The sequence below is a fragment of the Oryctolagus cuniculus genome, chromosome 2 (genome assembly GCF_051225735.1).
Source record: "Oryctolagus cuniculus isolate XC-2025 breed Fujian yellow rabbit chromosome 2, ASM5122573v1, whole genome shotgun sequence".
NCBI classification, from domain to species: domain Eukaryota; kingdom Metazoa; phylum Chordata; class Mammalia; order Lagomorpha; family Leporidae; genus Oryctolagus; species Oryctolagus cuniculus.
Genome location: NC_142868.1, coordinates 125,379,381 through 125,406,979, shown reverse-complemented (window position 1 = coordinate 125,406,979; position 27,599 = coordinate 125,379,381). Strand labels below are relative to the sequence as shown.

Below are 27,599 nucleotides of genomic sequence, written 5' to 3'. Positions count from 1 at the left end.
TATTGTTAAGTACATGCCCAACTGAAAACCACTGAATGAGAAACTCAGAGTTGCTGCTGCATTATGTGAGAGCTTGTTAAAAAGGCAGATATCAGGCTCAATTTTTTTTTTTTTGACAGGCAGAGTGGACAGTGAGAGAGAGACAGAGAGAAAGGTCTTCCTTTTGCCGTTGGTTCACCCTCCAATGGCCGCCGCGGCTGGCATGCTGTGGCCTGGCCGGCGCACTGCGCTGATCTGATGGCAGGAGCCAGGTACTTATCCTGGTCTCCCATGGGGTGCAGGGCCTAAGTACTCAGGTCATCTTCCACTGCACTCCCTGGCCACAGCAGAGAGCTGGCCTGGAAGAGGGGCAACTGGGACAGAATCCGGCACCCCGACCAGCATCTGAGCCGGCACCGCGGCTCACTAGGCTAATCCTCTGCCTTGTGGCGCCGGCACACCCGGTTCTAGTCCTGGTTGGGGCACCGGATTCTGTCCCGGTTGCCCCTCTTCCAGGCCAGCTCTCTGCTGTGGCCAGGGAGTGCAGTGGAGGATGGCCCATGTCCTTGGGCTCTGCACCCCATGGGAGACCAGGAGAAGCACCTGGCTCCTGCCATCGGATCAACGCTGTGCGCCAGCTGCAGCGCGCCAGCAGCGGCGGCCATTGGAAGGTAAACCAACAGCAAAAGGAAGACCTTTCTCTCTGTCTCTCTCTCTCACTGTCCACTCTGCCTGTCAAAAAAAAAAAAAAATAAGAAAAAAATTTAACACTGAGTAGGAATATACAACTTTACTTCAAATCACTAAACCGATGTTTAAACACAATAGGACTTTATTCTTTCTTGCTCTATTTTCTTTCTTTTTTTAACTTTTATTTAATAAATATAAATTTCCAAAGTACAAATTTTGAATTATAGTGGCTTTTCCCCCCATAACCTCCCGCCTACCCAAAACCATCCCTTCTCCTACTCTCTCCCACCCCATTCATTCATCAAGATTTATTTTCAATTATCTTTATATACAGCAAATCAATTTAGTATATACTAAGTAAAGATTTCAAAAGACTGTACCCACACAGATACACAAAGTATAGAGTATAGTTTGGAGAGTAGTTTTACAGTTAATTTGCATAGTACAACACATTAAGGACAGAGGTACTACATGGGGAGCAGGTGCACAGTGACTCCCATTGTTGATTTAACAGTTGACACTCTTATTTATTTATTTATTTATATTATTTTTTTGACAGGCAGAGTCAGAGAGACAGAGAGAATGGTCCTCCCTTTCCAGTGGTTCACCCACCCCAAATGGATGCCATGGCCGGCATGCTGCGCCAGGTGCCCTCTCCTGGTCTCCCACATGTGTGCAGGGCTCAAGCACCTGGGCCATCCTCCACCGGCTTGCTGGACCACAGCAGAGAGCTGGACCGGAAGAGGAGCAACCAGGACAGAATCCAGCACCCCAACCGGGAACAGAACTGAGGGTGCCAGCGCTGCAGGTGGAGGATTAGCCAAGTGAGCCGCAGCACTGGCCCAACACTCTTATTAGGACATCAGTAATCACCGAGGCTCTTGTCATGAGCTGCCAAGGCTATGGAAGCCTCTTGAGTTCACCAACTCTGATCTTACTTAGACAAGCCATAGTCAAAGTGGAAGTTCTGGGCCCCTGAGACTCTGTCGTGTCGCTGCTGGCCCTTCAGGCTCTGCCCCTCCCCCTAGGTCTGGATGGAGGATAACTTAAAGTGAAATGACAGACCAGGAGAATAACAACAACATCTCAAGTAACCCCTTTGCTGCTCTTTTTGGCTCCCTGGCTGATGCCAAGCCGTTTGCAACAATCTGATGAACTCCCAGCTAGCCCAGATGACTCGGATAATAGTGTGTCAGAGAGCCTGGATGAATTTGATTACTCTGTGGCCGAGATTAGCCGCTCATTCCGATCACAACAGGAAATATGTGAGCAACTCAACATCAATCACATGATCCAAAGAATCTTCCTCATTACTCTGGACAACAGTGATCCAAGCTTGAAAAGTGGGAATGGTATCCCCAGCCGTTGTGTGTATTTGGAAGAAATGGCAGTAGAACTGGAAGATCAAGATTGGCTTGATATGAGCAATGTTGAGCAGGATCCCGCCAGCGACCAACCCCTGAACGGCATCGGTAAGCTCAGGTCTGGCCTCCTGTCGTCCACCTCAACCTCTGAGCTGCGGCTACTCCACTGTCACTACACCGTTCTTGGGCGCTCCTCATCACCACCACCAAGTGGAAATGCTTAATGCTGTGGGTGCCATCCATCAGTCTGTCCATCCATCACTCCACAAACAAATACTAAGTCACTGAAAAGCCTAGGGTTCATTCTAGAAGCAGGAGGCCTGCTCTCTAGGGAAGTAGAACCAGCAAACCTAAAATTCCGAGAGCAATGATTTCTCCCACTGAATCAGCTGTTCATTGTCTTCTTCGTTCCATAAAACTGCAAGTGCCTGCAACACGCCAGGCCCGGGGCTGGATGCTGGGCTAGGGCAGCGGGAGAGATAGCCAAGGCCTCTGCCACCAAGGAGTTCACGGTCTGGCTGTGCTCAAGGAGCCGTGGACAAAGGCGTTGTCGCTGGGAGGAAAGAAAACAGCAGTGTTTTCCTGACTTGCAGGGGAAAAATAAGTTAATACGACTATCTCATATTTAAGGGCTTGTTCCCTCCCCTTTTCTAAACCATTGATACCCACTCCTGATAGCTCTCTGGATCAGCAGAACACATGAGCAAGGAACAAACTAACAGGAACAGATCCATGAAAAAAATGACAGCACCTGCTTCCTCTCCCAGCTTATATAAACCCAAGTCCAGGGTCCCAAGTTAACATTGATCACAAACATCCTTTCTGGCAAGTGGCACGGCACCTGGGTGTGAACTCCGGATCCAATATGTCGATAGATTGTGACATCTCGAAAGAACACCGGGCTTCCCAGTGCTCCACCACCTGAGAGCTCCTGTGGGGAGCAACTGAGACTAGACTAAGTTACTGGAATTAAGACTTATTCTATGCATCTGCTCTCCCACAATATGGCGCTGGGAGAGGAGTAAAAACAACTTTTACACAGCTGCCTCCAGTTCAGCCAGTAACCTGCAGGAGCTGATCCTGCTCCTGATTGGAGGAGAGCAGCGTACTCGGCGTGTGGGTAGCAGAGTTGGGATTGATGGAAGAGGACTATAAAGGAGGAGAGAGACAACATGCACCGGGAACATCTAAGGGGAACATCTATCTGAAGGAACACCTGAGCAGCCCCCGAGAGAGCCGGCCGGCGGTGTGCCGCTCCCCCGCGGAAGTGGGGAAAGTGGCAGGGGGAACCGCCCTTCCACGGAGGTGGAAGGGATGGTAGCCAACCCGGGAAGAACCAGCAGCAAACCCGGGAAGGGCCGAGCAGACAAAAGAACAGCACAGGGTCCTGTGTCGTTCCTCCGCGAAGACGGGGAGCGACATAATGGTGCCGTGACTTGGATATGAAGCTTAGGAGACATAATGGTGCCTTGACTTGGATAGGAAACCTAGGCAGGGTTTAGTGTCCTTCCTCCACGAAGAGGGGGAGCGACAAGCTCCCAAGCCTAAAACCAGCCAAACATGCAGCCAAATGCCCAAATGCAACCAAAGATACAGGCTGCCCAAGTGGTCAGGGAGGGTGCATGGATCAGGCCCCGGCAATGAGGAAACAACCATGGAACACGGGAGGGGTGAGGGCCTCGGTGCAGCCGGGAAGAGCCCCTGCTCTCCAGACTCAGGGCTGAGAGTGAAGCCAGGACAAGCCTGCCCGCCAGGGCTCAGGCTGGTCAGTGACGCCCAGTAGCTGGATCCACTTGGCCAAGAACGTGAGGCCAACTCCCAGAGGGAAGCTCAAGCCAAGTGTGGGAGACATGGGAAGCCTTCGCAGCAGGAGATGCCAGGACAGGAGCAGTGTTTTGGGAAGCTCTGTCTAGCAGCAGTGGGCAGGACAGGCTAGAGGAAGGAGCGATGGTGGGCGGGCAGGCTGTTCATAGCTCAGTGGGTTCATGAACTTGAAGTTGATAGGAAGCCCCTTCCCTTCCTGCTGAGAATCCCTGGGCCCATGGGCACTGGGCCCCAGACACAGAGGCTCATGGCTCCCCATGGCTCATTTGCTCTCAAAAACAAACCAACTCCAAAGCTGGGTGCTCACCAAGTAAGGCGCGCACACATGGAGGAACAAAGCCTCGTGAAGGCAGCGGCAGAGGAGAGAGGACGGCTCTGAAGGCGGCTGCTGGAACTCTTGACGACAGGACCAGCTCACGTCCCTGACAAGCAACACAGCCAGGTCCCGCAGTCCACAGCCAGCACCACGTGCAGGCGTGCCCAGTGCCTGGCCTCCGGCTCTGAGGAAGATGCATTTCCCAAGCTTGCCTTTGCCAAGAGATGCATTCCTATCAGCATAGATGCTTAGGAGAACAGAGTCCAGGGCATTGCATTCGCTCGCTCTGCGGCTATTTGCTGAGTGTCTGCAAGGAGCCGCTCCAGCCATTGTAGGCACCAGGGACCCCGCAGGGAACGAAACAGGCGGAAGTCCTATCTTCACAGAGTCTTCATTTCTGGGGTTGTGGGGGAGACGGCAAATACAGAAAAGATGTAAGACAGAGTGTGCTGCAGGCAGTCAGTGCTTTGGAGAAGAAAGCAGGCCAGGAAACGTTGGATTGCATTGACTGGTGTATCTCTAAGAGGACACTAAAGGGAGACTTGAGGGAGGCGAGGGACCAGAGAGCCGGCCTGTGGCTTTCCAGGGTCACTGCTTTTCCCAACTCCCTGGAGAGGTTCCCACAGCACCTCTGGAAAAAACCTTGCCCTGCCACTTACTGAGAACTCCCCTGTCAAGGATTCCCTGCGTCCCTTCGTCTCGGAGAGCCGTGTGAAATGGACACATCGTCATTCTGACCTCCACTTTAGGTTCCTCCCTGGTTCCCCGAATCCCACTCTTGTGTCCCCAGAGTCGTCACTCATCATCCGATCATTTCTCTCCACCTTTGGCCCCCAAACTCCTGATGATTCCTCACTGTGCCCTGGATAAAACCCACAGCCCTCAAAAAAAAAAAAAAAAAAAAAAAAAAAAAAGTGGAAGTTCTCTCTTCCCTTCAGAGAAAGGTACCTCCCTTCTTTGATGGCCTGTTCTTTCCACTGGGATCTCACAGGGATCTTTCATTTAGGTCATTATATTTTTTTCCACCGTATTTTGGCTTTCCATGCCTGGGGAACTCTGATGGGCTTTTTAGCAGGATCCGAGTGCCTTAAGGGCTGATTCTGAGGCCAGAGTGCTCTTTAGGGCATTTGCCATTCTATGAGTGCTGTGTATCCTGCTTCCCATGTAGGATCATTCTCTCCTTTTTGATTATATGAATTATTATTTGCAGTCACTGGTCTTATTTAGGTAATCCCTATGACACTTAATCCTATCTTTTTGATAAATTATGACCTTAAACTGATCATTTTAACAAGTAAGATGGTATTAGTACATGTCACCTTGATGGATTGAATTGGAATCCCCTGGCACGTTTCTTCTTGCTCTATTTTCTAATACATGAAGCAGTATCCTGATTTAAATTACATAGATTCAGAACTGTAGAGTCAAATAGTTGATTCACTTAGCTCCAAACTCATTTGGTTGCACATTTAAGTATGTCAGCATTTTCTATGCCAGTCGTATCTCAAAAAAGTCTAAAAATAATACAGAGGGTAAAAAAGGAAAATAGGAGAAATAACTTCAGAATAACAAGATAGAAAGTTATGTAAACCATGCACAGTTTGGAATCTCAAATAAAAATCTCAAATAAAAACCAAGATTCAGAAGATCTGTAGCAAATAAAGTTGTGTTTTCTCTAACTGCTAGTGCCTATCTTGGTGAGTGTGGGGAATAAGTAGTCATAATATTAGGTTTCTTAGACAGGGGTCGGTAAGTGACTCACCCTGTGGCCCTGAGCATACCAATTAACCTCCCAGTGCACTTTTTGAAAAATAGGTCTAAGAAGCAAGTATTGATTTCTGAGAAGCCAGACATCAAAATTTATTGATCAAGCAGAACAACATTGACCAAGAAATAAAATATTAAGGATGGCATTACTGCAAGGAAAGATAAATCTCTGTCTGCATCATTTTGCAAACCAATGCTTCAGATAGGGCTGGGGAAAAGGCTGAAAATAAGTTATCTGAAAATTCCTATACCTCTTTGTACTCCATATATCTTAGAAAAAGTGTTATTTTTTCCTATAAAATTCCATAGGATCTAACTTTATTTCCAGTGGAAGGAAACATGGACCCTCTGACTAAATGCTTATTGAAACACTATATCAGTAAGGACAACAAATAGTATTATCCACATGTGCAAACCTGCACTAGTCTTTTTATTCCAGATTAAAGCCTATAGTAAGGACATTTTAAAATGATGGCCACATTCTTCATCATACCCCACTGCTTATGACCTCTGCCTGTCCATGGTTTCACAGTTCTCCTTACTTTCTCCTAAGATATTATAAGACCCAGGGACTCCAAGTGAAATAATTTAATATGCTATAAGAATATTTGCATTTAAAAGTTGTACATTTGGAAGTCGAGGTTTATCTTTAAGAATCGACTTTGAATGGTAAAATTTTTATGGTCAGGAACTCATTATGATACATTGGAAAATACAAATGTCTTTACTAATGTTTCTTGTACTGAACCACAAACGTGCACACATATCAGCTCGTCACTAGAAGAGTTCTAGTCTCTGAGTTTGAAAATGCATTGTGCTTTACCTTAGATTGTATTTCATGTTCATTATCAGTGACAAGATGATCTTCCAAACTCTTCTCTAGCAGCAGAGAAGATGGGGAAGTGAACAGAAAAACAATTCTTGTTGTCCACTGATCTCTTGTGTGACAAAGAGGCTTAAAAAGCCCCAAATTCAAGTTTTCTCATTAGCAAATGAAGACTCTAGACCTCATGATCTGTAAGCTATGTTCTCTATTGGCATCCCAAGATATACTATACATGTGTTGACAACAAATTAATGAATTACCTGTTTTACACAGTTCACAAGAATTTTTATATTTTCAAATATAGATATTATAAGGAAAGTAAATAAACATAGCTGCAATACAGCACAAAGGTACATTTTTTTGGTATTGTTCCCTTCCCACAAAGATATATTTATAGAGTTTTGATCCCTTGCAACCTTTTACAGAAATTGGATTATGTTCAGTCATGGACCAAACTTTCAGACACAATTTCTTCACACATCAATGTGGTGGCCAAATCAATAACAAAATTGCAAGAAACTGTTACGACAATTTAGATATGTTCATTTGAACAGATTCCTTATCTCTGGGTCAAAGAATCAAAAACTGCCATTTACAATTACTTAGAGATGTGGGAGGTTAGCTTAGCAGTTAAGATTTTTGTGTTCCACATTGAAATTCTTGAGTTTTTACATCCAGCTCTCCTCCTGACTCCAGTTTCCTGATAATTTGAACCAGGAAGAAGTGGTAATAGTTCAATTAATTGGGTTCTTGCCACTAATATAAATCTGGTTTAATTTTTTGACTCCTGACTTCAGCCTGGCCCAGTCCTGACCATTGTGGCCATCTGCAAATGAAATAGCTGATCCATTTGCAAATGAAATCACTGATGTAGTTGTTCTCTCATTCTCTCTCTCTCTCTCTCTGAGTGTATCTCTCTCCCTCCTCCCCTCTGTCTCTCTCCTACCCTTTGTTTCTTTCTCCCTCTTACTCACCCTCATTGTCCACCTCTTTCCCTCCCTCCCTCTCAAATACAAAAAATGAATATCATGAAATTATTTTAGTATCAAAAATAAAATTATCAATTAAAATAGAAAACATTACTGATATATTTAAAAGTAGATGTATAGCAGTATATAGATGAAATTTTTAAATTTAAGCTAATTTTGTTTTTAACAACTATGTTAAAGATTTATTTTTTGGAGCAGATTCACATTCACTGCAACACTCTGAAGAAAATGGATAAGTTTCCTATAGGCTTCCTGCCTTCACACATATATGGTTTCACACATTATCAACACTCCCTCAGGATAGAATGTTCATCATAATTTTTGAATCTACAATGACACATTGTTACCAACAAAGTTCACACAAAATATGGATGAAATTTGTACCAAGAGATAGAGATATTGAAGAGAAATCAAATGGAAATAACAGAGGGGCCAACACTGTGGAACAGTAGGCTAAGCCTATACCTGTGGCGTTGGTATCCTGTATGGGTACTGGTTCATTTCCCAGCTGCTCCTGTTCTGATCCAGCTCTCTGCTATGGACTGGGAAAGCTGTCGAAGATGGCTGAAGTGCTTCAGTCCCTGCACCCACATGGGAGATCCAGAAGTAGCTCCTGATTCCTGGCTTCAGACTGACCCAGCTCCGGCCATTGCAGCCATGTAGGGAGTAAACCAGCAGATGTGTCTCTCTCTCTGTAACTTCTCCTCTGTAACTTCTTCTCTGTGTCTCTCTCTCTGTAACTCTAATCTCAAATAAATTAAAAAAAAAAAACCTTGAATATTGGAAATGGAGATTTAAATATATAAAATAGAAAATACAGCGGAAAACCTCACCAACAGACTTGCCAGGAGAAAGAATATCCAGACTAAAAGACAAATTCTTGCAAATATCATTGTTATAAAAAAAATTAGAAACCTGAAAATAGTATTTCAGGTTTATATGATACTATCAAAGGACCAAACATTTGTGCCTTAGCAGTTCCTGAAGGCATGGAAGGAGAATGCATTAGAAGGCCTTTTCAGTGAAATAATAGTGGAGAAGTTCCCTAATTTGGAGAAAGAAAGGGACAACCAACTATAGGAAGCACAAAGAACTCCTAATAGACATGATCAGAGAAGATCTTCACCGTGACACAATATAGTCAAACTTTCAACAATAAAGCATAAAAAAAGACTATAAAATGTACATGACAGAAACACAAGATTACCTTCAGAGGATATCAAATTAGACTGACAACTGGTCTCTCCTCAGAAACCTTATAGGTTAGGAGAGAATGAAGAGATGTAGTCTAAGCCCTAAAAGAAACCGTCAGCCCAGGATACTGTACCCATCAAAGCTCTCATTTATAAATAAAGGTGAAGATTTCCAGAACAGAAATGAAAGAATTTGATGCTACTTGTCCAGCCTGACAAATGAAACTTAAGGATGGTCTTCACACAGGAACAGGGAAAGATAGTCAACATTATAAAAGAATGTGAAAGCAGAATGTATCCTAGTAAAAGTATAAAGTATATTCAAAGCAAACAATAGAGATACCAATAGGGAAAAAATGGTAGGAATAAGTCATTACTTATCAATAATAACCTTGAATGTAAATGCCTTAATTCTCCAAATAAAAGATATAGAGTGGCTGAATGGATTAAAAAATAAGACCCATGTATTAGCTGCCTATAAGAAACAACCTTGCCAACAGGATACAACAGATTGGAAGTGAAAGGATGGACAAAGATTTCCCATGATAATAGAAAGCAAAAATGAGCAGGCTAGTAGCCACCCTAATATCAAACAAACTAGTCTTTCACCCAAAAACTATTTAAAGAAACAAAGATGGGCATTATGTTATGATTAAGGAATCAATTCAACAGGAAGAAGTTATTATAGTATATGTATATGCACCCAAAGCCAAAGCACCTGGCTATATCAAACAAATGCTAAAGGATCTAAAAGGAGATGTAGTCTCCAATAACATAGTAATGGGGGACTTCATCAGCTGACTTTCATAAATGGAAAGATCAACTATAGATAAAATCAACAAAGAAAAAATAGAGCTAATCTATACTACAGGGCAAATGAACATAAGTGATATCTACAGAACATTTCACCCCACAGTTGAAGAACACACATTCTTTACATCAGTGCACGGAACTTTCTCTAGGACAGACCATATGCTGGACCACAAAGCAAGTCTCAGCAAATTCAAAAATTTGAAATCATCCCATGTTTTTTTTTTTTTTTTTTTACTGCAATGGATTGAAACTGGAAAATTATTTACTCTAAAAAAATATGTAAACACGTGGCGACTGAACAACATGCTCCTGAATGAGCAGTTGGTAATAGAAGAAATAAAAAAAAAAAAGAAGTAAAAAATATCCTGGTAACGAATGAATATGAAAACACAACATACCCACACCTCTGGGATGCAGCATGAGCAGTGTTGATAGGGAAGATTATAGCAATTTGTGCCTACATTAAGAAATTGGAGGGGCCAGTGCTGTGGAATAGTAGGTAAAGCTGCCACTTTACACATGGTGTCAGCATCCCATTTGGTGCTGGTTCAAGTCCTAGCTGCTCCTCTTCTGATCCAGCTCTGCACTATAACCTGGGAAAGAACTACAAGGTGGATCAAGTGCTTGGGCCCCTACACCCACATGGGAGACCTGTTGGAGTGTCCTGCATTCATATCAGTGAGCTCCAGCACTGCAGCCATTTGGGGAGTTAACCAGCAGAGGAAAGACCTCTCTCTCTGTCTTTTCCTCTATCTGCCTATAACTCTCTCTCTCAAAAAATAAGTAAATAAAAACATCTTTTAAAAAAACAAATAGTAAAGGAATCAAATAAATGAGTTAACAATGCATCTCAAGAACTTAGAAAAACCAACATTGAATCAAACCCAAAATTGGTAGAAGGAAAGTAATAATTAAAAGTAGAGAAAAATAATAAAAATTAAAACAACAATAAAAAAGAAACAAAATATTAGTGACATTAAGAGCTTTTTTTTGGGGGGGGGAGGTAAACAAAATTGATATACCACTGGCCAAATTAACAACAAAAAACAACAAAAAGATGGAGAAGACCCAATGACCCAGATCAGTTAAATCAGAGATGAAAAAGGAGATGTAACAATGGGTATTATGGAAATAAAAAGAATAATCAGTATTTACTACAAGTAGGTATACCAAAATTGAGTCATGAAAATGTAGAAAACTTAAATAGACCAACAACCAAGACAGAGATTGAATCAGTGACAAAGACCCTCCCACAAAGAAAATGATGGGACAGGGTGGCTTTAGTGCTGAATTGTACCAAATTTTTACAGCAGATCTAATTATAATTCTTCTCAAATTATTCAAAACAATTTAAAGGGAAGGAAGCCTCCCAAACTACTTCTATTATGCCGATATCACCTTAATTCCAAAAAAACAAACAAACAAAAAACAAAAAACAAAAAAAAACAAAAAATATACAACAGAGCTATAGACCAATATCCCTGATAAACATAGATGCAAAAATCCTCATTGAAATTTTAGCTAATCAAATCCAACAACACATCAGAAAGATCATTCATCAGAACAAGTGGAAATTATCCATGTCATGTAGGAATGGTTCAACATACCCAAATCTATACATGTGATATATCACATTAACAAATTTAAGAATAAAAACAACATTATTAGCTCAATAGATGCAGAGAAAGAATTCGATAAAATATAGCACACTTTGTTTATAAAAGCCTTAATGAAATTGGGTATAGAAGGAGCATTGCTCAACACAATCAAGGCAATACATGAAAAACATACAACCAGCATCACATTGAGTTCAGAAGCTGGAAGCATTTCCACCAAGATCAAAAATCAGACAAGGATATCCACATTCACAGTTGTTATTCAATGTTGTTTTGGAAGCTTTAGAGCCATTAGGCAAGAAAAAGAAATCTGAGGTATACAAATAGGAAAGGAGGAAGTCAAATGATCCCTATTTGCAGGTGACATGATTCTATTTATAAGAGAACAAAAAGACTCCACTAGATGTGTATCCAAACTCATAAGAGTGTTTGGCAAAGTTGCAAGACATAAGATCAACAAAAACAATAGCCTTTGTATATGTAAACAATGTCATAGCTTAAAAAGAACTTGTGACATCAAGTCCTGATAACACAAGCAACAAAAAATTTAAATACTTTGGAATAAATTTATCCAAGGAGTTGAACGATCTCTAAACGCAAAATTACAGAACATTGGGGCCTGGCCCTGTAACATAGTGGGTAAAGACGCCACATGCAGTGCCATTATCCCATATGGGCACTGGTTTGAGTCCTGGCTGCTCCACTTCCATTCCAGCTCTCTACTATAGCCTCGGAAAGCAGTGGAACATGGCTCAACTGCTTGGGCTCCTGCATCCATGTGGGAGACCTGGAAGAAGCTCCAGGCTCTCGGCTTCTGATCGGTGCATCTCCGGACATTGCAGTCATTTGTGGAGTGAACCAAAGGACAGAAGATCTCTCACTCTCTCTTTGTTTCTCTCTTTCTCTTTTTCTCGTTTTCTCTCTCTCTACCTCTTCCTCTTTATAACTCTGCCTTTCAAATAAATAAATCTTTTTTAAAAAAATTATAAAACATTAAGAAATTGAAGTCCAAAAATTCATAAAAATCGTCCATGTTCTTGGACCGGTGAATTAATATCATCAAAATGTCCATACTACCCAAAACAATTTACAGTCAATATAATCCCAATCAAAATTCCATTGGCATTCTTCTCAGATCTAAAAGAAATAAAGTGAAAATTCATATGGAAACACAGAGACCCTGAAAAGCTAAAGCAATCTTAAACAAAGTTGAAGGCATCACAATACCAGATTTCAAGACATACTTTAGGGCAGTTATACTCAAAACAGTCTGGTACTAGCACAAAAACAGATGTAGACAAATGGAACAGAATAGAAACTCCAGAAATCAATCTATGCATCTACAACCTACCTTTTTTTTTTTTTTTTTTTAAAACAAAGGAGCTGAAATCAATCCCTGGAGAAAAACAGTCTCTTCAACAAATGGAGCAGGAAAAATTGAATCTCCCTACGTAGAAGTATGAAGCAAGATCCCTACCTTAACCTTACACACACACACAAAAAAACACTTAAAATGGATTAGGATCTAATTCTATGACCAGATATCAAATTAATAAGGGAAAAATTGGAAAATCCTGCAAGACATTAGCACTGGCAAAGGCTTCTTGGAAAAGATCCCAGAATCACAGGAAGTTAAAACAGAAATAGATAAATGGGATTACATCAAGCTGAGAAACTTCCGCATTACAAAAAAAAAAAAAAAAAAACACAATTCGGTTAAGAAGTGGGAAAGGATTGAAAAGGCAATTTTCAAAGGATTAAATTGAAATGGCCAACAGACACATGAAAAAAATGCTCCAGATGACTGGCCATCAGATAAATACAAATAAAAACCATAGTGAACTTTCACCTCACCCCAGTTAGAATAGCTGTCATATAGAAATCAAAAAAAAAAAAAAACAATAAATGCTGGTGAGGATGGGATGTAGGGGAAGAAGTACTCTAATTCACTGTTGGTAGGCATCTAAACTAGTAAAACCAATATGGAAGACTGTATGGTGATTCCTCAGAGATTTGAAAATAAATCTACCATATGACCCAGCCATTCCACTCCTAGGAATTTACCCAAAGTAAATAAAATCAGCATATCAAAGAGCTAGTTGTACTGCCATGATTATTGCCACTCAATTCATAATAGTTAAGAAATGAAATCAACCCAGATGTCTATCAACTGATGACAGGATAAGCAAAATGTGGTACACACACACACACACACACATTATACACACACATACACACACACACACTGTGGAATTCTACTCCGCCATAAAAAAGAATGCAATCCTGTCTTTTGCAACAAAATGTAAACCACTGTGCATAGGGAAAAAGCCAGTCTCACAAAGGCAAATGTTTTCTGATATGTGGCAGTTAACATAGAATAAAAAAAAAAGTACAGGAGTGAAACAATCTCTTGATATGAATGTTGTTTTTAACTCTTGTCTCTACTGTTGTGGAACTGTGGACTTCTTTTTACTTTCTGAATATTATGATTACTGGCAAAGTAAGTCTGAATATAGAGTGTATTAAAATTATGTATTTACAGAAATTGACAGAGGGGACAGATGAAGTGATATGCAGGGGAGTCAGGGAAGTGTGGCTATCTTTCTAGAACTACCTCTATGGAATGGATAAAATCTGTTCTCCTTATCTTAATAATTATTTTTTTTAAAAATCCTTTGTTTCCACTCTAATTCCTGGTAACCATTGATGTTTTTACTGTCCCCATCATTTTGCCTTTTCTAATATGTCACTCAATTGAATCAAATAGCTTTTCCATATTGGCTTCAACACAATATTTTCAAAATATTTTCACTATTTCTATCACTGTATTAATCTTCAAATCACAGAGATGTCTCACTAATGCTATTTAGTAATGAGAATATTAAAATTCTAATATCCATTTCACTTCTTTCAATATAATCTATAAATTAAAATCCTGCATTGATCTAGATTTCATCTCAGTCTCTGCAATATCATCTTTTTACCCGTGAAAGCTAAATTTGAGATGTTCAGATATCGCCACTGTTCAGAATTATAGTGTTAAATATCTGAATAGGAACTTACATTTAGTATTATGTTGTCAAAACAGCTTTTCCACATTTAAAACATTTCACTTTGCTTTTGATTGAACACACATAATGACATAAAATATACTATCTTGAAAGAATATTCAAAAATGTGATAATCAGAAAAAATTCATTTTGGTACTTATGGTACTTACCAAATTTTAATCCTTAAATTGCTCAGAATATTCAGAATTCATTGACACAGTGAAAATCAGTGTTCATGTTCTGACTGAGGGGTCTATTTCCTTCAGCCAATTAGCATATGTAATTGTAAACACTCTCCCTGCTTTGGTCATTCTCCCTATGATACCTCAGTTTGGTTGATTTTCAGGTTCAGCACTCAGAAATGAAAGACATCTGATGTGGGAATAAATAACAACTGAACGCAATGGAGTCAATCTTAATGAGTAATGTGGTTGGTCTAATATGACATTCTATAACTTCTTAAGAACTGAGTATATGATGATGTTGCCTTAAAATATCCTTCCTTAGAAAAACACAAAAAATATTAAACAGGTTTATCATGCTCAGTATTCCTCTCAATATGAAACATCTTATTAACACAATAGCACACTAGGAAAATGTTTAATTTGAACACTTTATTGTGTACCTTCAAGTTGCAAAGAATATAGACTAATTCAGGACCCACTTGGATGACCTGACTTAGAGGGTCCTTTGAAAGCCTGGGTATAAATTACAGGATAATGTTCAGCACGTCCCAGAGTAAATGCTGATTTAGGTATTATCTCCTATTTATCTATTCAAAATATTTTAAAGGTATATTGGTTGGTAGAAACAGCAACTTGGGTGACTCAGCTGGTGCACCAATGGGCCTAATGTAGGAAATGCCAAATTTGGTATCTTTCTGCTTTTACCACATTGTTTATGCTAATGTGCAATAAGTCATTTTGTCTGGTATCAAGTTTATATTTTCCATGTGCCTGCAAGTAGGTAACATTTCTACATAATATCTTCCCCTAAAATGTGACTGACTAATAAGAATGCTTACCATGTATTATTTCTATAAAGATTAAATGGAAATCAACTCAATGAAAAGACATAGCAAACTGCAGGGTTCATTCTAAATGCTGGAACCCAGAATCCTTATGTTCAAGACCTGAGTATTCAGAGTTTTTATCAAATGAAAGAGCCTACTCAAATCCCGGGAACATTAAATTCAATGTTATCCTTTAAAGTTGAACCAGATGAAATTTCTTCCACTTGGAAATACTATTTGATTCTCAAATTCCCAAGTTTTTATTTTTATCACTGAGACATGGACTTTATTTCATCTCTTTTGCAAAGTTATTATCTCCAGATGTGGTACAGGTTTAGGATGGTATGGGAACAGAGAAGGTTAAATTATTTCCTTAATTTAAAAAAATATACAGTTTAATATTGATAGTTTTTAAAAGCTTAAATATATAAAAAGACTCAATCTGAATTTCTTTTTTTTCTTTAATGATTCCATCTACTGAAAATCTCATTTTAAATTAAACATCCAAAAAGGTAGAAATTTTGAAAAGGTGAAAGTTCCCAAAGGAAGAATATCACAGGATATCATTCAGTAGAGAACTGTCTCAAAATCAGTATGTGTAGGGCTGGCATTGTGGTGCAGTCGGCTAAACCACTGTCTGACTCTGGCATCCCATATGAGCACAAGTTCCAGTCCTGGCTGCTCCACTTTTCATGCAGCTCCCTAGTTACACACCCTACATCATTTCTTCCTCCTAACTATATACAGGATGCCTGAATATGGTGAACTATGTGTCCTATGATTAGGTCACATTGCACAGCTACAATAAAAGAATCCTAAGAAGTAATTAAGTCCCCTAATCAGTTGACTTGGAGTTAATTATAAAGTAGGTAACCTAGATGGGTACACTGAGTCAGCTGAGCCTTTTAAAAAGAGTTCACAGAGGCAAGAGCCAAGAAGCAACAGGAGATGTTCTGCAGGCTTTTCTAAGAGCAATGTGTCAGGGAATGGCAGGTAGCCTCTGAAAATAGATGATGTATTTTTTATAACCCCTGGGTTCTGAGACCTACCTTGTGAATCTGTAAGAATATAAAAGAAATTGTAGTGTAGGAAACATTTGTTTCTATGTGTGACAATGAGCAGATGGAATAGTGGATCTGTGTCTTGAATTCTGACCAATGTAAATCTATGAAATAACAAATGTGCAATTTCTCAAGCCACTATTTTTTTGTAGAATTATTTATTTATTTGAGAGGTAGAGTTACAGACAGTGAGAGGAAGAGACAGAGAGAAAAGTTTTCCTTCCATTGATTCACCTCCCAAATGGCCTCAACAGCCAGAGCTACACTGATCCAAACAGGAGCCAGGAGCTTCTTTCCTGGCTCCCATGTGGGTGCAGGGGCCCAAGCATTTGAGCCATCCTCTACTGCTTTTCCAGGCCATAGCAGAGAGCTAGATTTGAAGAGGAGCAGGCAGGACTAGAACCGGTGCCCATATGGGATATTGGCACCACAGGTGTAGAATCAACCTTGTGCACCAGGGCGCCAGCCCCATGCCACTGTTTTTAATGATTTTTTTTTTTTTTTACAATGCAGAAGACTTAGAATCAATCTTACCATTGAGCCATATGAGAGATATGGCTGAGATCCTTCCCTTCTCTGAAATGTCTTGACAAAAGCCTTTGATTCTATAATCAATTTAAATATTATTTCCAAAATTCTGTACCTATCACCATGTACATTTAAACCTCAACATTTGGAGGGAATAGTCCTAGAAAAGAGGAGTATAAAAATACACACAGACTCATGTTTGCAAGTTGGAATACTTAATATTGCAAAAATGATTATACTACACAGTGTACTGTAAAGACTCAATGCAATTTCTATCAGACTCCTAAAGGAAGCTTTAGCAAAAGTATAAAAATAAACTAAAATTCATATTTAATCTCAAAAGACCTCAGATAACAAAAAAAAATTGAAGGAAAAAGATAACATTGCAGGCCTGACATTTTCTCATTTCAAAACATATTAGAAATCAGCATTAATGAAGACAGTATAAAATTTGCACAAAATGAGGTAATGATATAGACCAGTGTAGTAGAATAGTCCAGAAATAAAGCTAGATAATGATGATTTTCAACAAAGGTGCAAAGAGTATTCAAAACAGCTTTTTTTTTTTTTTTTTAGCAAATGTTGTTGGGAAAACTGGATACAAATATGCATTATAATGAAGCTGGTGCCTTGACTTTGTATCATTAGAGAAAAAAATAGAAAATGTATTAACAACCTAAATCAAAGAGCTGCAAAACTTTTAGAAAAAATCTAGAGGGAATGCTTCAGGGCATTGGATTTGGTGATGATTTCTGAATATGTCATTAAAGCACATGCAATCAAAGCAAAGAAATGGGGTTACAACAACTAAAAACTTGTATGCATCAAAGTGAACAATCAACAGAATAAAAGGCAACTTTGAGAATTCAAGAAAATATGTGCAATTTTGATATCTGATAAGGGTTCAATAACCATGATATGTAAGAAAATTGTATTACTCAACAATGACAAAAACAGAGACAGGCATTTAGCTTAGCAGGTGAGACACTGGTTAAGACAATGGTAGCCTGTGTCAGAGTATGTGGGTTTGATTACCAGCTCAGACTTCTTATTCCAGCTTCCTAATAATGCAGACCCTGGGAGGCAACAGTGGCAAGTAATTGAGTCACTGCCACCAGTGCATGGGACCTACATAGACTTCCTGACCTGACTCCCAGCTTTGACCTGAGTACCAGGGTAAGCCCTGGTCATTGTAGGCATTTGGGGAGTTAAACCAGTAGGATGTCCCTCTCCCTCTCCCTCTCCCTCTCCGTGTGTGTGCATGTATGTGTATACACATGCATGCTCTCAAAGTAATTTTTGCGCAACACTGGTTGAAATAAAAATATTGTGCAGTCATTAAAGAAAATAAGAGTATGTTCAAAAGCATTTAAGTGGAATTATATATACTATATATATATATATATATATATGCCATTATATATCCAGGAGAATTCACAGCACGGTTCTGGCAGTGCAACACAAAAAGTTAAGCTGCCACTTGGGACTTTCACATGCCACATCAGAGTGCAGGCTTGAGTCCCAGCTACTGCGCTTCTAATTCAGTTTCCTCTAACATGCCTGAGAACCAGCAGATTACAGCTCTAGTACCTGGATCCCTGCCACCCATGTGGAGACAGATGGAGTTCCTGGTTCCTAGCATTGTTCTGGTCCAGGTGTGACTGTTGCAGGAATTTGGAGTGTGAGTCAGTGGGTGGAAGATTTCTCTCTTTCTGAATATCCCTCTCTGTCACTCTGCCTTTTAAGTAAATAAATCTTTTAAAATAACTCAAAGCAGGATCTGGAAGAAATTTACACACCTATATTCACTGCAGCATTATTCACAAATGCCAAAAGGTGGAAGTAACCCAAATGTCCATCAATAAAAGAATGGATAAAGAAAATGTTATACTGACATACATATACATGCATACACAATGGAATATTGTTCAGCATTTAAAAATGAAATTATTGTTTTCATGTTACAACAAGGATAAGCATAGAAATAAGTCAAATCACAAAAAGAAAAATACTGAATGATCCACTCACAGGAAGCAGCTAAAGTAGTCAAAAATCAAAGAAATAGCAGAAATGTGGTTGACAAGGGATGGAGGGAGAGAAAATGGGAATTGGTGTTTAGTAGGTATAGATTTTCAGTTTTGCAAATTTAAAAAGTTCTTGACATTTGTTGCAAACAATGCAAATTTACTTAACACTTCTATTTTTAAAAATGATCAAGATTTTACACTGAATGTTATGATTTTAACACAATAAAAAAGGTCAAAACAATAAAGTTGAGATCTGTTCGAAATAAATCCAGAGATATCTAGAACAGATTAAAAATATATGCAGCAAATCAGTGCTTTGAATATTATATTTAGCTGAATTTAAGCTAACTCAAAACAGTCAATGCAAAGAAAAAAGATAAGAAAACGATAATATGCATTTTAGAAAACTGACACAGTTCATTTGGACAAAAAGTTTTCAGATACTTTTTAAATTATGTTTTCTGCATTAATTTTTAAATATATCTTAATGGGAAGGAAATACATTTTCAGAATACAATTATTATTTATCTGCTATTCTTTAGATGATCAACTCTGGGTCAAACAGAAGAATGTAAAGTTCTTAGGTCGCTTGCATGTCACACATTTTTTTTTTTTTCCTTTATGTACCAAAGAAGCCATCATTCACTGGACTGCTCTACATTTCCACAACTTCCTATATATGATAACGTGGAAAGCAAATAGCCTGAAACTACATAAGACCAGTAATAATCAAATCTAGAGGAGATGACCAACTACTTGTAGGGAAGCTCTTGGCCAGGCTAGGTTTTCTGTAGTTTCCAAAGCACTATATTAAGGTTTTGTTGAATCTGTTTAGTATGTCCAAATGATATCTGTGCTTATAAACTGACTTTGAGTCACTTTTAGCTTTACTTGCCAATAAGAATAATTATGAGAGATAAATAAGATAATACATGGGAAAAGCACTTTACAAACCAAAGGATTACAAGGAAATATAAGAAGCCATTACATTTTATAACTGGCCATCATTCTCCTTGGCACTAGCTCCTAGTAAAGCCTGATTATTTTCTATACATGATTTTTTCTTTAACCCTCATAAATGCTTTTGAGATAATTAAAAAACATACAGTTGAATTACCCAAAATGAGTAATCTTCATGTATTTGGGAAGAACTTCTAAAAATTGTTTCCTGTGGATTTTGAATATTCTACTAAAAATAAAACCATCTTTTTTGTAAGTTATCTAATTAATCATCTTAATTAGCCATCATGCAATATGAAAAAATCATTCTGATTCAAACATTTTATAAACATTTACTTTTATAATTATTTTTAGTTGACAAATAAGACAGCTATGCAAGGATTTTGAAAAAAAAAGTGTACCCAAATAAACATTTTTAATTTTATGTGTCCATGACTTTTTGAAACATCTGCATATATATATCATATATACCATGGTCTTTTGAAATGTATGGATATTGTGGAATGACTCAATAGAGTTAATTAAGATGTAGATTAATTCACATAGTGATTTTTTTTGTCCTGGGAACCCTTAAATCCACTCTCAGTGATATCTGATTTTTCGAGAATGCAATACATTGTTAACTATACCCATCATGTTTACCATAGGGATCTTAAACTCACTCTTCCTTTCAATGGAAATTTTGAATGCTTTGACCAATATTTCCCCACTCAACAACTCACCCCTGATAATGGCTGTTCTACTCGCCTCTGTGAGTTCAACATTTTAGAGTCAATGTACAAGTGAGATCCTGTGGTAATTTTCTTTCTCTTCTGGCTGTGGGTGTGTATGTGCATGTACACACCCACACAAAAATGCACACAAAATTCCTCCTCCCAAATGTTGTGAACATATTGCCCTAGGGTTGCCTCCATGGAAGACACAATTCTCATCCAGCGCAGCAAAACCATCCTTAGAAGCATGCAATTAATCCTCCTAGAAGGCCTACTTGGTTTCATCCCCCACAACCACCACCCCTATTTAATCTATGTGCTCCTCGAAGCTGGCTGTTTATATCTTCTCCATCATTAAATGTTCAACATCTGGCACTGTAACTGGTACAGAATACACAGAGAAAGTATTGTTGAATAAAGTCTATGTCTCCAATGTGAAACTGAAAATCATCAATAAAAGCACACTAGCAAGAAGAAATAAAAAGGCGGCAAGAAGAAAGTTAATTTTGTTGCTGCTGTTGTTGTAACATGTTATGGAGAATTATACCAAGCAGGTCCACTATTTACGCAATGGTTTCCTGAACCTAATATAAGGATTCATATGCCATATTCTGGTCACAGATCATGCTGCTCTGTAACCAAATTATAGGACTTAGGCAAAAACCCTGCTCACTGAAACAAGTCAGAGAATATAAAATCATTCTTTGGGTTGAGCCTGTTTTTCCCAGAGTGTCCAAATACATCTTGTAACATTGTGCTCAGGCAGGTCAGACCATTATGAAAAGGAAAGCTGCAAAAAGCCAGTCTGAGTCAGATTTTTTAAATTTCTTTTTGAGGGAGAGTGGGAGGGAGGTAGAAAGATAGGGAGAATGAGAGAGATTTCATCTACCGATTCACATCACAATTTTTTGCAACAGGCAGGGCTGAGTTGATGTTAAAATCAGGAGCCAGTAACTTAGGCCATGTCTCCCATATGGGTGGCAGGAACCCAGATATTTGAGCTATCTTTGCTGGTTCTCAGGGTCTGCATGAGTAGGATCCAGAGGCAGGTACAGAACACAGGAATGCTGATGTGGGATACTGTCTTAAACATTAGGTGAAACACCCACCTCCAAGCCAGATTTTTGAACATCAACTATAAAAATACACATTGCAAGTAGGAGAGCCCTTCCCACTAACATTTGCTACATCGTGTAGGCTTCCCTGGCTGTTGATATAAAAGCTCTACCAATCTTCAGTTTCTTTAGGGAACTACACCTTCCCACTGTTTCTTTTATGTGTTACAAATAAATAAACTTTGCTCTGAGTGCTACCTCTTGAGGCTGATAATTTGGCAACACTCCAAACAAAAGTGTCTGTTAACACTTATTTTACCATTATTTCCTGGTTTTAGTGTCTCACATGGTTTAATGTACTCATGCATCCTAGTTGTATAAGTGCTTTTTCTAATTGCCAGTTTTATTGACTGTTTATATTAAATGATTCAAAAAAATATGTATTGAAAGCTTAATTTATGCTTGACAGTTACACAGAGGCAAACTCCTTCCTCTTATAAAATTTTCTAGTATAGACAGAGATAAGAAATAAAAATAAGCACAAGATATGTCATTTTGTATATGATTAATGAAGAGTGATTAGGAAGGGGGAGTGAGTGTATGCAAAACAGTAAGGAAATCCCTCTCTGATGGGATATCTAAGATGGTATCCGAAGTGAGGAGAACAGCCATGGAGTTCTCTTGGGAACACTGTTCCGCTCAGTGACAAAGTCTGAGTTAGGCAGGACATGTTCATTGTGATCAGATGTTATCCAGAATATCCATGAATCCAGAGCTGAATGAGAAAGGAACAGAGGAGTACAGGATTAAGTCACAGAGCTCCTGGGTAACCAACACATATTCTGTCTTAAAGGTTATGGTAGATTTTTATTTCACGAATAGAGAAAAAAGCCAATGACAGTCTTTGAGTGAGTAATAAATTTGATATTAATTTTCAGAGGAACTCTGGATTTCCTGTGTAGAAACTTACACTGAGAAGAGACAAATGAGAGAATCAGTGGACACTGCAAATACTCCAGGGAAGGGAGAACAGTGCTATGACCTGGAAGACAGCATGGAATTATCTTAGAAATCTGAATGTAGACCTACCACAGGACCCATCCATCCCACTCCTGGGAATTCATCCAACTGAAAAGAAACCAGCATTTGAAAGATATCTGTACCCTCATGTTCACTGCAGCTCAATTTGCAATATCTAAGGTTTGGAATTAACCCAGATGTCCATATACTGATGATTGGATAAAGAAATTTATATATATATATTACTATGGAGTACTACTCAGCTATAAAAAATGAAATCTTGTCATTTGTAACAAAAAGACACAACTAGAAACCATTATTAGTGAAATAAGCCAGTCCCACAGGCAGATATTATATGTTTTCCCTGATCTGGGTAACTACTAGAGTACCTAAAATGTAATGTACTGGAGTGAAATGAACATTTTAAGATTCAATGATTGTTTACAGCTCTTGTCTCTTCTGTTGAGGGACATTTTTTTTCCATATTATTTGTTGAACTCTTTACTTAGTGTAGGATTATCTTTGCAGTATAAAGTAAACTGAAAATAGATATTTATAAAATTAAGAGTAGGAACAGGAGAGGGAGGAGGAAGAAGGGTTGGAGAGTGGGCAGGAGGGAAGATAGAGTGGGGAGTATCACTATGTTCTTAAATCTGTATATATGAAATACATGAAACATATAACTTAAATAAAATTTTTAAAAAAGAGACTTTAAGGAACCAATCAGAAAAAAATGTTTATCAAACTGGTCCACCAGGATCACTCATATCATTTCATAGTCACAGAAGTGAGACTGTTGGAGGCAGGCAGAGCAGATGTGTTCCAGAGTTAAGCAGAGTTAGGAGACCCAGGAAGCCATGGTTGCTTCCACCTCAACTTTCCATAAACAACCAAGGACACTGTGAATGGACATCAAAAGCTGCAGCAGGGCCAGCGCCGAGGCTCACTAGGCTAATCCTCCACCTGCGGTGCCGGCACATCGGGTTCTAGTCCCGGTCAGGGCGCCGGATTCTGTCCCGGTTGCCCCTCTTCCAGGCCAGCTCTCTGCTGTGGCCAGGGAGTGCAGTAGAGGATGGCCCAGGTCTTTGGGCCCTGCACCCGCATGGGAGACCAGGAGAAGCACCTGGCTCCTGGCTTCGGATCAGCGTGGTGCGCCAGCCGCAGCGGCCATTGGAGGGTGAACCAACGGAAAAGGAAGACCTTTCTCTCTGTCTCTCTCTCACTGTCCACTCTTCCTATCAAAAATAAAAATAATAAAAAAAAAGTTGTAGCAGAAAAATCACCATCTCAAATTCCTCAACATCAGCACAGCTAAAACAGCAGGAAGAAGGAACTCCACCTTTCTCCTGTCTCCCATCAATCTGATAAATTAAATGAGAAGCTTTCATACAGAACTTTCACAAATGAGTATGTGAGAAATGGAATTTGGAAGAACTCATTAATTATTTAACAAAGAGACAGTATAAGAGGAGGAAAGGTGGGAAGGAGAGGGAGAAAGAGGGGGGGTGGAATGAATACCATCCATCTACTAGTTCAGTCCTCAAATGGCTACAATAGCCAGGTCTGGATCAGGCTAAGATGAGGAGCCCAAAACTGCACCCAGGTCTACCATATGAGTGGCAGGGGCCCAAGTACTTAGGCCAGCCTTCTCTTCCTTCACAGATGCATTAGTATGGAACTGAGCAGAAGCAGAGCAGCCATGACTTGAATGGTGCTGTGTTGCAAGAGGCAGCTTAACCCATTGCCCATTGCACCTCCAAGCTGCCCCAGGTGTTTTGTTTTGTTTTGTTTTGGTTTTGTTGGCTTTTTGTTAATCATGCCAATTCTTTAGGAAACAAAGTCCCTTCAGAAATAGATTAGAACCAAGGCGGAGCAGCAATGCACCAGGCATATTACTACCCTTGTTTCTGGATTACACCGTACGTGCTAACCTTCTACACGTATTTAAGCTTTCAAAAAATCTGCTTTCATGTAACATAACTCTGTCATGCAAGCAATAATATACTTATATTCTCCCCTAAAGGGATTCCCTCATTTGGTATGGCTATTATCTCTAGATTATATAAAGCCTCAACTAATTTATTAGCAATCCACTTTAACAAAATACCTTTCATGAAATAGTAAAGAAAAGAGTAGTGAATAATAAAAAGATAAATGAAAATTGATTCACACAAATTCAAGCAACAGAGTATCATCTGCAACTATATATTGGGTGCTGTTGTCATTGTAACTATGTCTTGCACTTACTCCATGTTTCCTATTTTCTCAGTAAGTACCTTAGTAATTCGGGCTCTTAACATGGTAGGAAATTCAAAATTTTCATTATTTTTGTTATTATTCCTGAGGCTTTGCATTCTCTGGTAGTTTTGATATGTGGTTACTATTGTTTTCCCTGAACTTTTCCCAGTTGGGAGGCATCCAAGAAGATCTTTCAGACTCCAAATATTCTCCATCTTTGTTTTGATTTATTTTGAGCAGCTTGATTTTCCCTTGATAATAAAATCAAATACAACAGCCAAAACATTCATTTCAGCTTTAATACAATCAAATAGAACATTTACTTCAGATTGTCTTACTGTTGCAGTAACAAACTATCAATTGAAGATTCTATGTTAGTTGCCTATTTTGTACAATGAAAGCATTGATGACTATCCTGGTGAATGTATATCCCTTTGAAGGAGAAAAAGGGGCTCTAAACAATACATTTTAGAGGCCGGCACCGCGGCTCAATAGGCTAATCCTCCACCTAGTGGCGCCGGCACACTGGATTCTGTCCCGGTTGCCCCTCTTCCAGGCCAGCTCTCTGTTATGGCCCGGGAGTGCAGTGGAGGATGGCCCAAGTGCTTGGGCCCTGCACCCCATGGGAGACCAGGAGAAGCACCTGGCTCCTGTCTTCGCACCAGCACGGCGCGCCGGCCGCAGCGCGCCAGCCGCAGCGGCCATTGGAGGGTGAACCAACAGCAAAGGAAGACCTTTCTCTCTGTCTCTTTCTCTCTCACTGTCCACTCTGCCTGTCAAAACAAAAACAAAAACAAACTATAAACAATACATTTTAGGGATAATATCTATTAAAATTATCAAAAATACTGACAAAGCAACTGGATTATAGGAAACCTATTGATTAGGATGAGGAACGCAGGAGAGTGGATAGTGAAGAAGCCTGCGTCTTCAGACAACTGTGTTAGTGACCTGAAGAGTTTCAAAAGGTCCTTAGAAATTCATATACTACGAAGAGTTTATGCTTGGTTTTGAAAACTGCTAAGAAATAGATCTATATTTTAGATTAATTTGTTCACATTTTGACGCACTCTTTTTTAATTTTTTTATTTTTGATAGGAAGGGTGGACAGTGAGAGAGAGACAGAGAGAAAGGTCTTCCTTTTCCGTTGGTTCACCCTCCAATGGCCGCTGTGGCTGGCACACCACGCTAATCTGAAGGCAGGAGCCAGGTGCTTCTCCTGTCTCCCATGTGGGTGCAGGGCCCAAGGACCTGGGCCATCCTCTACTGTACTCCTGTGCCATAGCAGAGGGCTGGCCTGGAAGAGGGGGAACCGGGACAGAATCCGGTGCCCTGACCAGGACTAGAACCCGGTGTGCCGGCGCTGCAAGGCGGAGGATTCCTATTGAGCCGCGGCGCCAGCCGCACTCTTATATTTCAGTTGTGATCAAAGAAGTCCATTTCTTTAGGGTTTACATTGTGCATATAAATTATATATGCCTCTTGAATATACTTATTATGTAATAAAACATTTATAAACAATGCAATGTGTATATTTAAACTATATAATATACATGTATGTATATTATATACATGCTAGGTATTTCATGTGACAGTGATACACATTCCATAATTCAACATATATAACATAATCATGTACAGATGTAATAGATGTGTAATTTATATTTTAGTCACTATATCCACATTTAATGAAATACAATTTTTTAGTAACAGTATTTTACATGTAAGAAATAAATATTTATCTAATGTTTCAAATTTTTACTCTTAAATGCTATGTCAAAATCTTGTTTTAAGTTGATTTGCAAAACTGAGCATCTACATTTATCCCAAAAGATTAGACACCTTAAATGAAATGAATGAGCCAGTATTGAGGCACATCAAGTTAAGTTGCAGCCTGCAATGCTAGTATCCCATGTTGAAATTCTATTTCAATATACTTCTCTGACTCTCCCCCTGTTGCTCTATCTTTCAAATAAATAAACAAATCTTTAAAAAATGAAATATAATATCAAATATATGAAAGGTATTTTAGGGGTGAAAAAACAGAATTTAATTTAATGAAATTTCTTACCACTGGACAAGCAGTATACCATCTGACACTTCAATCTTCAGCCATTGTTTAATTTCATTAATTTTTCAATGATGATATTGAATAGAATTCATACACAGCTTAAAGGTTTAAAATGTTACCAAATTTAATTTTATAATTATTAAAATATAGTCCTTTCTGTTCATTTGAAAATTCCTGTAACTTGGCCATTTATGGACACACTTATAGAAAAATATAATGAACTGTAATGGGCTTTAAATGGATCAGAAGATGGAAAAGGGGGTAGAACTGTGGTGCAGTGGGTAAAGCTGTCACCTGTGACACTGGCATCCCACATGGGCACCAGTTCTCATCCTGGTTGCTCCACTTCCAATCCACCTCCCTGATAATGTGCCTGGGAAAAACAGTGGAAGATGGATGGCCCAAGTGCTTGGGCTCTGTCATCCATGTGGGAGACATCGAAGACGCTCCTGGCTCCTGGCTCCAACCTGGCCCAGCCTAGGCTGTT

The 27,599-nt window shown here is 39.3% G+C and overlaps 1 long non-coding RNA gene across 3 annotated transcripts in view; it reads right to left on the bottom strand.

The window, feature by feature from the left end:
- LOC149128041 (uncharacterized) overlaps positions 1-27,599 on the bottom strand; it is a 61,324-nt gene that overhangs the window by 27,271 nt on the left and 6,454 nt on the right. Inside the window, exon 2 of one of the 3 annotated variants that reach the window (XR_016230250.1) lies at positions 1,793-2,586. The exons of 1 other annotated variant lie outside the window; for it this stretch is intronic. This is a non-coding gene — a long non-coding RNA (uncharacterized LOC149128041). Of the gene's footprint in view, positions 1-1,792; positions 2,587-3,709; positions 4,571-27,599 lie in introns of those variants that run through there. One more of the 3 variants, XR_016230251.1, reaches the window with a different exon arrangement.